The following is a 15,043-nucleotide window of genomic DNA, read 5'->3' on the forward strand; positions in this document are numbered from 1 at the left end:
AGCGGGGTGAACAGGCAGTGGTTCGGGTGGTTGATGTCCTTGATGATCTTTATGGCCTTCCTGTAACAACGGGTGGTGTAGGTGTCCTGGAGGGCAGGTAGTTTGCCCCCGGTGATGCGTTGTGCAGTCCTCACTACCCTCTGGAGAGCCTTACGGTTGAGGGCGGAGCAGTTGCCGTACCAGGCGGTGATACAGCCCGCCAGGATGCTCTCGATTGTGCATCTGTAGAAGTTTGTGAGTGCTTTTGGTGACAAGCCGAATTTCTTCAGCCTCCTGAGGTTGAATAGGCGCTGCTGCGCCTTCTTCACGACGCTGTCAGTGTGAGTGGACCAATTCAGTTTGTCTGTGATGTGTATGCCGAGGAACTTAAAACTAGCTACCCTCTCCACTACTGTTCCATCGATGTGGATAGGGGGTGTTCCCTCTGCTGTTTCCTGAAGTCCACAATCATCTCCTTAGTTTTGTTGACGTTGAGTGTGAGGTTATTTTCCTGACACCACACTCCGAGGGCCCTTACCTCCTCCCTGTAGGCCGTCTCGTCGTTGTTGGTAATCAAGCCTACCACTGTTGTGTCGTCCGCAAACTTGATGATTGAGTTGGAGGCGTGCGTGGCCACGCAGTCGTGGGTGAACAGGGAGTACAGGAGAGGGCTCAGAACGCACCCTTGTGGGGCCCCGTGTTGAGGATCAGCGGGGAGGAGATGTTGTTGCCTACCCTCACCACCTGGGGGCGGCCCGTCAGGAAGTCCAGTACCCAGTTGCACAGGGCGGGGTCGAGACCCAGGGTACTATGGTGTTGAATGCCGAGCTCTCATATGTATATACTGTATTCTATTCTACTGTATTTACTAACTAGTCACTTTAATAATGTTTACATACTGCTTTACTCATCTCATATGTATATACTGTATTCTATTCTACTGTATTTACTAACTAGTCACTTTAATAACGTTTACATACTGCTTTACTCATCTCATATGTATATACGGTATTCAATTCTACTGTATTTAGTCAATGCCACTCCAACATTGCTCGTCCTAATATTTATATTTTACTTTATTTATTTATTCAATTTATTTTAGTTTTATGTGTGTGTATTGTTGTGAGATGTTAGATATAACTGCAGTCGGAGTTAGGAACACAAGCATTTAGCTACACCTGGAGTAACATCTGCTAATTATGTTACCGATACAATGTGATTTGAAATCAAATCGTTATGTCATATGTTTTGTCAACAGGTGTGTACACTAATGGTGAAATGCACATACATAAATATACAGTGAAGAAGACATGACCATGAGAAACACAACATGGCACATACATAGTTAATCAGAAGTTTACAAACACCTCAACCAAATACATTTCAACTCAGTTTCACAATTCCTGACATTTAATCCTAGTAAACATTCCCTGTCTTAGATCAGTTAGGATCACCACTTTATTTTAAGAATGTGAAAAGTCAGAATAATAGTAGAGATAATGATTTATTTCAGCTTTTATTTCTTTCATCACATTCCCAGTGGGTCAGAAGTTTACATACACTCAATTAGTAATTGGTTGCATTGCCTTTAAATTGTTTAACTTGGGTCAAACATTTCGGGCAGCCTTCCACGAGCTTCCCACAATATTTTGAGATCAGGGCTTTGTGATGCAGTGGCTTCTTCCTTGCTGAGCGGCCTTTCAGGTTATGTTCATATAGTACTCGTTTTCCTGTGGACATAGATACTTTTATACCTGTTTCCTCCAGCATCTTCACAAGGTCCTATGCTGTTGTTCTGGGATTGATTTGCACTTTTCGCACCAAAGTATGTTCATCTCTAGGAGACAGAAAGCGTCCCCTTCCTGAGCAGTAAGACGGCTGCGTGGTCCCATGGTGTTTATACTTGCGTACTATTGTTTGTACAGTTGAATGTGGTACCTTCAGGCATTTGAAAATTCCTCCCAAGGATGAACCAGACTTGTGGAGGTCTACAATTTTTTTCCTGAGGTCTTGGCTGATTTCTTTTGATTTTCCCATGATGTCAAGCAAAGAGGCACTGAGTTTGAAGGTAGGCCTTGAAATACATCCACAGGTACACCTCCAATTGACTCAAATGATGTCAATTAGCCTATCAGAAGCTTCTAAAGACATAACATAATTTTCTGGAATTTTCCAAGCTGTTTAAAGGCACAGTCAACTTAGTGTATATAAACTTCTGACACAGTGGAATTGTGATACAGTGAATTATAAGTGAAATAATTTGTCTGGAAACAATTGATGGAAAAATGACTTGTCATTTGTTAATAAGAAATTTGTGGAGTCGATGAAAAACAAGTTTTAATGACTCCAACCTAAATGTAAACTTCCCACTTCAACTGTACACACACACACACACACACACACACACACACACACACACACACACACACACACACACACACACACACAGGAATCACGTTTTATCCATCGGCAGTCATCCATCAGGGGCTGGATAAGAGATAAGGAGTAATCAGGGGCTGGATAAGAGATAAGGAGTAATCAGGGGCTGGATAAGAGATAAGGAGTAATCAGGGGCTGGATAAGAGATAAGGAGTAATCAGGGGCTGGATAAGAGATAAGGAGTAATCAGGGGCTGGATAAGAGATAAGGAGTAATCAGGGGCTGGATAAGAGATAAGGAGTAATCAGGGGCTGGATAAGAGATAAGGAGTAATCAGGGGCTGGATAAGAGATAAGGAGTAATCAGGGGCTGGATAAGAGAAGTAGTAATCAGGGTCTGGATAAGAGATAAGGAGTAATCAGGGTTGGATAAGAGATAAGGAGTAATCAGGGGCTGGATAAGAGATAAGGAGTAATCAGGGGCTGGATAAGGGATAAGGAGTAATCAGGGGCTGGATAAGGGATAAGGAGTAATCAGGGGCTGGATAAGAGATAAGGAGTAATCAGGGGCTGGATAAGGGATAAGGAGTAATCAGGGGCTGGATAAGAGATAAGGAGTAATCAGGGGCTGGATAAGAGATAAGGAGTAATCAGGGGCTGGATAAGAGATAAGGAGTAATCAGGGGCTGGATAAGAGATAAGGAATAACCAGGGGCTGGATAAAGGATAAGGAGTAATCAGGGGCTGGATAAGAGATAAGGGATAAGGAGTCATCAGGGGCTGGATAAGGGATAAGGAGTAATCAGGGGCTGGATAAGAGATAAGGGATAAGGAGTCATCAGGGGCTGGATAAGAGATAAGGAGTAATCAGGGGCTGGATAAGAGATAAGGAGTAATCAGGGGCTGGATAAGAGATAAGGAGTAATCAGGGGCTGGATAAGGGATAAGGAGTAATCAGGGGCTGGATAAGAGATAAGGAGTAATCAGGGGCTGGATAAGAGATAAGGAGTAATCAGGGGCTGGATAAGAGATAAGGGATAAGGAGTAATCAGGGGCTGGATAAGAGATAAGGAGTAATCAGGGGCTGGATAAGAGATAAGGAGTAATAAGGGGCTGGATAAAGGATAAGGGATAAGGAGTAATCAGGGGCTGGATAAGAGATAAGGGATAAGGAGTAATCAGGGCTGGATAAGAGATAAGGAGTAATCAGGGGCTGGATAAGAGATAAGGAGTAATCAGGGGCTGGATAAGGGATAAGGAGTAATCAGGGGCTGGATAAGGGATAAGGGGTAATCATGGGCTGGATAAGAGATAGGGGATAAGGAGTAATCAGGGGCTGGATAAGAGATAAGGAGTAATCAGGGGCTAGATAAGAGATAAGGGATAAGGAGTAATCAGGGGCTGGATAAGAGATAAGGGATAAGGAGTAATCAGGGGCTGGATAAGAGATAAGGAGTAATCAGGGGCTGGATAAGAGATAAGGAATAACCAGGGGCTGGATAAAGGATAAGGGATAAGGAGTCATCAGGGGCTGGATAAGAGATAAGGGATAAGGAGTCATCAGGGGCTGGATCAGGGATAAGGAGTAATCAGGGGCTGGATAAGAGATAAGGAGTAATCAGGGGCTGGATAAGAGATAAGGAGTAATCAGGGGCTGGATAAGAGATAAGGGATAAGGAGTAATCAGGGGCTGGATAAGAGATAAGGAGTAATCAGGGGCTGGATAAGAGATAAGGAGTAATCAGGGGCTGGATAAGAGATAAGGAGTAATCAGGGGCTGGATAAGAGATAAGGAGTAATCAGGGGCTGGATAAGAGATAAGGAGTAATCAGGGGCTGGATAAGAGATAAGGGATAAGGAGTAATCAGGGGCTGGATAAGAGATAAGGAGTAATCAGGGGCTGGATAAGAGATAAGGAGTAATCAGGGGCTGGATAAGAGATAAGGAGTAATCAGGGGCTGGATAAGGGATAAGGGATAAGGAGTAATCAGGGGCTGGATAAGAGATAAGGGATAAGGAGTAATCAGGGGCTGGATAAGAGATAAGGAGTAATCAGGGGCTGGATAAGAGATAAGGAGTAATCAGGGGCTGGATAAGGGATAAGGAGCAATCAGGGGCTGGATAAGGGATAAGGGGTAATCAGGGGCTGAATAAGAGATAAGGAGTAATCAGGGGCTGGATAAGAGATAAGGAGTAATCAGGGGCTGGATAATGGATAAGGGATAAGGAGTAATCAGGGTCTGGATAAGAGATAAGGAGCAATCAGGGGCTGGATAAGAGATAAGGAGTCATCAGGGGCTGGATAAGAGATAAGGAATAACCAGGGGCTGGATAAAGGATAAGGGATAAGGAGTCATCAGGGGCTGGATAAGAGATAAGGGATAAGGAGTCATCAGGGGCTGGATAAGGGATAAGGAGTAATCAGGGGCTGGATAAGAGATAAGGAGTAATCAGGGGCTGGATAAGAGATAAGGAGTAATCAGGGGCTGGATAAGAGATAAGGGATAAGGAGTAATCAGGGGCTGGATAAGAGATAAGGAGTAATCAGGGGCTGGATAAGAGATAAGGAGTAATCAGGGGCTGGATAAGAGATAAGGAGTAATCAGGGGCTGGATAAGAGATAAGGAGTAATCAGGGGCTGGATAAGAGATAAGGAGTAATCAGGGGCTGGATAAGAGATAAGGAGTAATCAGGGGCTGGATAAGAGATAAGGAGTAATCAGGGGCTGGATAAGAGATAAGGAGTAATCAGGGGCTGGATAAGGGATAAGGAGTAATCAGGGGCTGGATAAGAGATAAGGAGTAATCAGGGGCTAGATAAGGGATAAGGAGTAAATCAAGAAGGCCTGTTTCATGACATTAACACCAGATTACATAGCTCATTAAATCAGCTATAGACACCATACTTTTTATTGCACATTTATTGCACATTTAGGCCTAATTTTAAACTGATCCATTTGGTGATCAACGTCACTTCACCAGCACTATGAAACATAGCTACGCCACATACACATTGATAGCTTAATATATAATTTTAGTGAATTTACGAGGCATTGCTAGATCAGACATTGCGAGATATAGATGACCAAGATATAGTCTATGAGCATGTTTCCGGCTGTCTGCCCCGATCCTCTCTCTCCCTCCCACATTGAGGAACTATCGTCATTCTCAATGGATGTAAAAAAAAAAACTTTAAAAAAACACTTTGTTTACTTGCTGTTTGAAGCAAAGATAAAATTACTTTGAGAAGTGCCATGGTGATGATGAGTGAAGACAATCAGAAAAATAAAAATGTGCCCATTTGGGGATCTGATACTAGGCCTAGCTCTACACATAATCAGGCCAGGTCGCCAGGCTCTACGCATAATCAGGCCAGGTAGCCAGGCTCTACGCATAATCAGGCCAGGTAGCCAGGCTCTACACATAATCAGGCCAGGTAGCCAGGCTCTACGCATAATCAGGCCAGGTAGCCAGGCTCTACACATAATCAGGCCAGGTAGCCAGGCTCTACGCATAATCAGGCCAGGTAGCCAGGCTCTACGCATAATCAGGCCAGGTAGCCAGGCTCTACGCATAATCAGGCCAGGTAGCCAGGCTCTACACATAATCAGGCCAGGTAGCCAGGCTCTACACATAATCAGGCCAGGTAGCCAGGCTCTACACATAATCAGGCCAGGTAGCCAGGCTCTACACATAATCAGGCCAGGTAGCCAGGCTCTACGCATAATCAGGCCAGGTAGCCAGGCTCTACGCATAATCAGGCCAGGTAGCCAGGCTCTACGCATAATCAGGCCAGGTAGCCAGGCTCTACGCATAACCAGGCCAGGTAGCCAGGCTCTACACATAATCAGGCCAGGTAGCCAGGCTCTACACATAATCAGGCCAGGTAGCCAGGCTCTACGCATAATCAGGCCAGGTAGCCAGGCTCTACGCATAATCAGGCCAGGTAGCCAGGCTCTACACATAATCAGGCCAGGTAGCCAGGCTCTACGCATAATCAGGCCAGGTAGCCAGGCTCTACACATAATCAGGCCAGGTAGCCAGGCTCTACGCATAATCAGGCCAGGTAGCCAGGCTCTACGCATAATCAGGCCAGGTAGCCAGGCTCTACGCATAATCAGGACAGGTAGCCAGGCTCTACACATAATCAGGCCAGGTAGCCAGGCTCTACGCATAATCAGGCCAGGTAGCCAGGCTCTACACATAATCAGGCCAGGTAGCCAGGCTCTACGCATAATCAGGCCAGGTAGCCAGGCTCTACGCATAATCAGGCCAGGTAGCCAGGCTCTACACATAATCAGGCCAGGTAGCCAGGCTCTACCCATAATCAGGCCAGGTAGCCAGGCTCTACACATAATCAGGACAGGTAGCCAGGCTCTACACATAATCAGGACAGGTAGCCAGGCTCTACACATAATCAGGCCAGGTAGCCAGGCTCTACGCATAATCAGGCCAGGTAGCCAGGCTCTACGCATAATCAGGCCAGGTAGCCAGGCTCTACGCATAATCAGGACAGGTAGCCAGGCTCTACGCATAATCAGGCCAGGTAGCCAGGCTCTACGCATAATCAGGCCAGGTAGCCAGGCTCTACGCATAATCAGGCCAGGTAGCCAGGCTCTACGCATAATCAGGACAGGTAGCCAGGCTCTACGCATAATCAGGCCAGGTAGCCAGGCTCTACGCATAATCAGGCCAGGTAGCCAGGCTCTACGCATAATCAGGACAGGTAGCCAGGCTCTACGCATAATCAGGCCAGGTACCCAGGCTCTACCCATAATCAGGCCAGGTAGCCAGGCTCTACGCATAATCAGGCCAGGTAGCCAGGCTCTATGCATAATCAGGCCAGGTAGCCAGGCTCTACGCATAATCAGGCCAGGTAGCCAGGCTCTACGCATAATCAGGCCAGGTAGCCAGGCTCTACGCATAATCAGGCCAGGTAGCCAGGCTCTACGCATAATCAGGCCAGGTAGCCAGGCTCTACGCATAATCAGGCCAGGTAGCCAGGCTCTACGCATAATCAGGCCAGGTAGCCAGGCTCTACACATAATCAGGCCAGGTAGCCAGGCTCTACGCATAATCAGGCCAGGTAGCCAGGCTCTACGCATAATCAGGCCAGGTAGCCAGGCTCTACGCATAATCAGGCCAGGTAGCCAGGCTCTACGCATAATCAGGCCAGGTAGCCAGGCTCTACGCATAATCAGGCCAGGTAGCCAGGCTCTACACATAATCAGGCCAGGTAGCCAGGCTCTACACATAATCAGGCCAGGTAGCCAGGCTCTACACATAATCAGGCCAGGTAGCCAGGCTCTACGCATAATCAGGCCAGGTAGCCAGGCTCTACGCATAATCAGGCCAGGTAGCCAGGCTCTACGCATAATCAGGCCAGGTAGCCAGGCTCTACGCATAATCAGGACAGGTAGCCAGGCTCTACACATAATCAGGCCAGGTAGCCAGGCTCTACGCATAATCAGGCCAGGAAGCCAGGCTCTACGCATAATCAGGCCAGGTAGCCAGGCTCTACGCATAATCAGGACAGGTAGCCAGGCTCTACGCATAATCAGGCCAGGTAGCCAGGCTCTACGCATAATCAGGACAGGTAGCCAGGCTCTACACATAATCAGGCCAGGTAGCCAGGCTCTACACATAATCAGGCCAGGTAGCCAGGCTCTACACATAATCAGGCCAGGTAGCCAGGCTCTACACATAATCAGGGCAGGTAGCCAGGCTCTACACATAATCAGGCCAGGTAGCCAGGCTCTACACATAATCAGGACAGGTAGCCAGGCTCTACACATAATCAGGCCAGGTAGCCAGGCTCTACGCATAATCAGGCCAGGTAGCCAGGCTCTACGCATAACCAGGCCAGGTAGCCAGGCTCTACACATAACCAGGCCAGGTAGCCAGGCTCTACGCATAATCAGGCCAGGTAGCCAGGCTCTACACATAATCAGGCCAGGTAGCCAGGCTCTACACATAATCAGGCCAGGTAGCCAGGCTCTACGCATAATCAGGCCAGGTAGCCAGGCTCTACACATAATCAGGCCAGGTAGCCAGGCTCTACGCATAATCAGGCCAGGTAGCCAGGCTCTACGCATAATCAGGCCAGGTAGCCAGGCTCTACGCATAATCAGGCCAGGTAGCCAGGCTCTACGCATAATCAGGACAGGTAGCCAGGCTCTACACATAATCAGGCCAGGTAGCCAGGCTCTACGCATAATCAGGCCAGGTAGCCAGGCTCTACGCATAATCAGGCCAGGTAGCCTAGCTCTACACATAATCAGGCCAGGTAGCCAGGCTCTACGCATAATCAGGACAGGTAGCCAGGCTCTACACATAATCAGGACAGGTAGCCAGGCTCTACGCATAATCAGGCCAGGTAGCCAGGCTCTACGCATAATCAGGCCAGGTAGCCTAGCTCTACACATAATCAGGCCAGGTAGCCAGGCTCTACGCATAATCAGGACAGGTAGTCAGGCTCTATACATAATCAGGACAGGAAGCCAGGCTCTATGCATTGCTCAAGATTGACATGAGCGCTCAAAAAACAAGACAATGAATAAATTGACAACTCCTAAATGGGATGAAATAATCCAAAACTTTTTCCTCACAAGTGTAGCCTAGGTTGTGCGCCCTGCAAACAACGTGTCCACTCCAACGATGACAACGGTAAGACTATCCTAACACATATATTGAACGCATTAACAGAAATCACTGTAACCAAACAAACATTGTAAATTATAAATGGTAAACGGTAAAATGTACTACTGGTGAGCAATCCCTGTGACCTACGCAATGGATTAGTCCACTCAGACAGGTGTGAATCAGACAGGTAGGTGTCTTGTGTTACATCATTTTATTCTTCAGACATTTGCCACTGTTCGACTAAAAACATCTCAGTCAGTCAGCATAATAATACGTAGGGTCCCAGTCAGCATCGTAGGGTCCCAGTCAGCATCGTAGGGTCCCAGTCAGCATCGTAGGGTCCCAGTCAGCATCGTAGGGTCCCATTCAGCATAATAATACGTAGGGTCCCAGTCAGCATCGTAGGGTCCCAGTCAGCATAATAATACGTAGGGTCCCAGTCAGCATAATAATACGTAGGGTCCCAGTCAGCATAATAATACGTAGGGTCCCAGTCAGCATAATAATACGTAGGGTCCCAGTCAGCATAATAATACATAGGGTCCCAGTCAGCATAATAATACATAGGGTCCCAGTCAGCATAATAATACATAGGGTCCCAGTCAGCATAATAATACATAGGGTCCCAGTCAGCATAATAATACATAGGGTCCCAGTCAGCATCGTAGGGTCCCAGTCAGCATCGTAGGGTCCCAGTCAGCATCGTAGGGTCCCAGTCAGCATAATAATACGTAGGGTCCCAGTCAGCATAATAATACGTAGGGTCCCAGTCAGCATAATAATACGTAGGGTCCCAGTCAGCATAATAATACATAGGGTCCCAGTCAGCATAATAATACGTAGGGTCCCAGTCAGCATAATAATACATAGGGTCCCAGTCAGCATCGTAGGGTCCCAGTCAGCATCGTAGGGTCCCAGTCAGCATAATAATACGTAGGGTCCCAGTCAGCATAATAATACATAGGGTCCCAGTCAGCATAATAATACATAGGGTCCCAGTCAGCATAATAATACGTAGGGTCCCAGTCAGCATAATACATAGGGTCCCAGTCAGCATAATAATACGTAGGGTCCCAGTCAGCATAATAATACGTAGGGTCCCAGTCAGCATCGTAGGGTCCCAGTCAGCATAATAATACATAGGGTCCCAGTCAGCATAATAATACATAGGGTCCCAGTCAGCATAATAATACGTAGGGTCCCAGTCAGCATAATAATACGTAGGGTCCCAGTCAGCATCGTAGGGTCCCAGTCAGCATAATAATACGTAGGGTCCCAGTCAGCATAATAATACATAGGGTCCCAGTCAGCATAATAATACGTAGGGTCCCAGTCAGCATAATAATACGTAGGGTCCCAGTCAGCATAATAATACATAGGGTCCCAGTCAGCATAATAATACATAGGGTCCCAGTCAGCATAATAATATGTAGGGTCCCAGTCAGCATCGTAGGGTCCCAGTCAGCATAATAATACGTAGGGTCCCAGTCAGCATCGTAGGGTCCCAGTCAGCATAATAATACATAGGGTCCCAGTCAGCATAATAATACGTAGGGTCCCAGTCAGCATAATAATACGTAGGGTCCCAGTCAGCATCGTAGGGTCCCAGTCAGCATAATAATACGTAGGGTCCCAGTCAGCATCGTAGGGTCCCAGTCAGCATAATAATACATAGGGTGCCAGTCAGCATCGTAGGGTCCCAGTCAGCATAATAATACATAGGGTCCCAGTCAGCATAATAATACATAGGGTCCCAGTCAGCATCGTAGGGTCCCAGTCAGCATAATAATACGTAGGGTCCCAGTCAGCATAATAATACATAGGGTCCCAGTCAGCATAATAATACATAGGGTCCCAGTCAGCATCGTAGGGTCCCAGTCAGCATAATAATACGTAGGGTCCCAGTCAGCATAATAATACGTAGGGTCCCAGTCAGCATAATAATACATAGGGTCCCAGTCAGCATAATAATACATAGGGTCCCAGTCAGCATAATAATACATAGGGTCCCAGTCAGCATAATAATACGTAGGGTCCCAGTCAGCATAATAATACGTAGGGTCCCAGTCAGCATCGTAGGGTCCCAGTCAGCATAATAATACGTAGGGTCCCAGTCAGCATAATAATACGTAGGGTCCCAGTCAGCATAATAATACATAGGGTCCCAGTCAGCATAATAATACGTAGGGTCCCAGTCAGCATAATAATACGTAGGGTCCCAGTCAGCATAATAATACGTAGGGTCCCAGTCAGCATAATAATACATAGGGTCCCAGTCAGCATAATAATACATAGGGTCCCAGTCAGCATAATAATACATAGGGTCCCAGTCAGCATAATAATACGTAGGGTCCCAGTCAGCATAATAATACATAGGGTCCCAGTCAGCATAATAATATAGGGTCCCAGTAGGGTCCCAGTCAGCATCGTAGGGTCCCAGTCAGCATAATAATACATAGGGTCCCAGTCAGCATAATAATACATAGGGTCCCAGTCAGCATAATAATACGTAGGGTCCCAGTCAGCATAATAATACGTAGGGTCCCAGTCAGCATAATAATACATAGGGTCCCAGTCAGCATAATAATACATAGGGTCCCAGTCAGTATAATAATAGGGTCCCAGTCAGCATAATAATACATAGGGTCCCAGTCAGCATAATAATACATAGGGTCCCAGTCAGCATAATAATACGTAGGGTCCCAGTCAGCATAATAAGTAGGGTCCCAGTCAGCATAATAATACGTAGGGTCCCAGTCAGCATAATACAAGGGTACATAGGGTCCCAGTCAGCATAATAATACATAGGGGTCCCAGTCCCAGTCAGCATAATAATACGTAGGGTCCCAGTCAGCATAATAATACATAGGGTCCCAGTCAGCATAATAATACATAGGGTCCCAGTCAGCATAATAATACGTAGGGTCCCAGTCAGCATAATAATACATAGGGTCCCAGTCAGCAATAGGGTCCCAGTCAGCATAATAATAATAGGGTCCCAGTCAGCATCGTAGGGTCCCAGTCAGCATAATAGGGTCCCAGTCAGCGTAGGGTCCCAGTCAGCATAATAATCGTAGGGTCCCAGTCAGCATAATAATACATAGGGTCCCAGTCAGCATAATAATACGTAGGGTCCCAGTCAGCATAATAATACGTAGGGTCCCAGTCAGCATAATAATACATAGGGTCCCAGTCAGCATCGTAGGGTCCCAGTCAGCATAATAATACATAGGGTCCCAGTCAGCATAATAATACGTAGGGTCCCAGTCAGTCCCAGTCGTAGGGGTCCCAGTCAGCATAGGGTCCCAGTCAGCATAATAATACGTAGGGTCCCAGTCAGCATAATAATACGTAGGGTCCCAGTCAGCATAGGGTCCCAGTCAGCATAATAATACGTAGGGTCCCAGTAGGGTCCCAGTCAGCATAATAACATAGGGTCCCAGTCAGCATAATAATACGTAGGGTCCCAGTCAGCATACGTAGGGTCCCAGTCAGTCCCATCAATAATACATAGGGTCCCAGTCAGCATAATAATAATAGTCGTAGGGTCCCAGTCAGCATAATAATACGTAGGGTCCCAGTCAGCATAATAATACGTAGGGTCCCAGTCAGCATAATAATACGTAGGGTCCCAGTCAGCATAATAATACATAGGGTCCCAGTCAGCATAATAATACGTAGGGTCCCAGTCAGCATAATAATACATAGGGTCCCAGTCAGCATAGGGTCCCAGTCAGCATACGTAGGGTCCCAGTCAGCATAATACGTAGGGTCCCAGTCAGCATAGGGTCCCAGTCAGCATAATAATACGTAGGGTCCCAGTCAGCATCGTAGGGTCCCAGTCAGGGTCCCAGTCAGCATAGGGTCCCATAATACGTAGGGTCCCAGTCAGCATAATAATACATAGGGTCCCAGTCAGCATAATAATACATAGGGTCCCAGTCAGCATAATAATACATAGGGTCCCAGTCAGCATAATAATATGTAGGGTCCCAGTCAGCATAATAATACGTAGGGTCCCAGTCAGCATAATAATACGTAGGGTCCCTGTCAGCATCGTAGGGTCCCAGTCAGCATAATAATACGTAGGGTCCCAGTCAGCATAATAATACGTAGGGTCCCAGTCAGCATAATAATACATAGGGTCCCTGTCTTCAAAAAGTTAAGTAGACATAAATAGCACAGTGCCATGCAGTAGCAGTGTGTGGCCAGTAGGTGTCACTGTTGTTGTTTACATACCTGCAGATACTGGGAGAGCTGGAAGAGTTCCTGAGAGTACATAATGGGGGTGTTGGCCGCAACCTGCAGGTGAAGAGACACACACACGCCAGGACATCAGGTTAGACAAGAACACTGGGTCTATGCACACACACCTTATCAGGCAGCCTACTACCTAGGCTCATCAACTGGAAATGGCAGCGAGTTCACGACATGCTCACAACCTACTCAGAGTGAAATAATACCAAGTGAAATTGGATTTATTATGATAAATAGGTAGGGCACTGAGAATTTTCCTGACTAGCTGGATGTCACTGTTCCAGGCAATATGTGCCTTGATGTATGTATAGAGCAGGGCAGTATACCGTGTATGTATAGAGCAGGGCAGTATACATGTATGTATAGAACAGGGCAGTATACATGTATGTATAGAACAGGGCAGTATACCGTGTATGTATAGAGCAGGGCAGTATACATGTATGTATAGAACAGGGCAGTATATTGTGTATGTATAGAACAGGGCAGTATACCGTGTATGTATAGAACAGGGCAGTATACATGTATGTATAGAGCAGGGCAGTATACATGTATGTATAGAACAGGGCAGTATACCGTGTATGTATAGAGCAGGGCAGTATACATGTATGTATAGAGCAGGGCAGTACACATGTATGTATAGAACAGGGCAGTATACCATGTATGTATAGAGCAGGGCAGTATATCATGTATGTATAGAGCAGGGCAGTATACAGTGTATGTATAGAGCAGGGCAGTATACCGTGTATGTATAGAGCAGGGCAGTATACCATGTATGTATAGAACAGGGCAGTATACCGTGTATGTATAGAACAGGGCAGTATACCATGTATGTATAGAGCAGGGCAGTATACCATGTATGTATAGAGCAGGGCAGTATACCATGTATGTATAGAACAGGGCAGTATACCATGTATGTATAGAACAGGGCAGTATACCATGTATGTATAGAACAGGGCAGTATATCATGTATGTATAGAACAGGGCAGTATACCATGTATGTATAGAGCAGGGCAGTATACCATGTATGTATAGAGCAGGGCAGTATACCGTGTATGTATAGAGCAGGGCAGTAAACAGTGTATGTGTAGAGCAGGGCAGTATATTGTGTATGTATAGAGCAGGGCAGTATACAGTGTATGTATAGAGCAGGGCAGTATACAGTGTATGTATAGAACAGGGCAGTATACCATGTATGTATAGAGCAGGGCAGTATACCATGTATGTATAGAGCAGGGCAGTATACCATGTATGTATAGAGCAGGGCAGTATATCATGTATGTATAGAGCAGGGCAGTATACCATGTATGTATAGAGCAGGGCAGTATACCGTGTATGTATAGAGCAGGGCAGTATACCATGTATGTATAGAGCAGGGCAGTATACAGTGTATGTATAGAACAGGGCAGTATACCATGTATGTATAGAACAGGGCAGTATACCATGTATGTATAGAACAGGGCAGTATACCATGTATGTATAGAACAGGGCAGTATACCATGTATGTATAGAACAGGGCAGTATACCATGTATGTATAGAACAGGGCAGTATACAGTGTATGTATAGAACAGGGCAGTATACAGTGTATGTATAGAACAGGGCAGTATACCATGTATGTATAGAACAGGGCAGTATACAGTGTATGTATAGAACAGGGCAGTATACCATGTATGTATAGAACAGGGCAGTATACAGTGTATGTATAGAACAGGGCAGTATACCATGTATGTATAGAACAGGGCAGTATACCGTGTATGTATAGAACAGGGCAGTATACAGTGTATGTATAG

At 46.3% G+C, this 15,043-nt stretch overlaps 1 pseudogene; it reads right to left on the minus strand.

The window, feature by feature from the left end:
- The window catches only part of LOC118379948 (sarcolemmal membrane-associated protein-like), a 144,601-nt pseudogene that overhangs the window by 69,863 nt on the left and 59,695 nt on the right, over positions 1 to 15,043 (minus strand).

Source organism: Oncorhynchus keta, unplaced genomic scaffold (genome assembly GCF_023373465.1).
Source record: "Oncorhynchus keta strain PuntledgeMale-10-30-2019 unplaced genomic scaffold, Oket_V2 Un_contig_269_pilon_pilon, whole genome shotgun sequence".
NCBI classification, from domain to species: domain Eukaryota; kingdom Metazoa; phylum Chordata; class Actinopteri; order Salmoniformes; family Salmonidae; genus Oncorhynchus; species Oncorhynchus keta.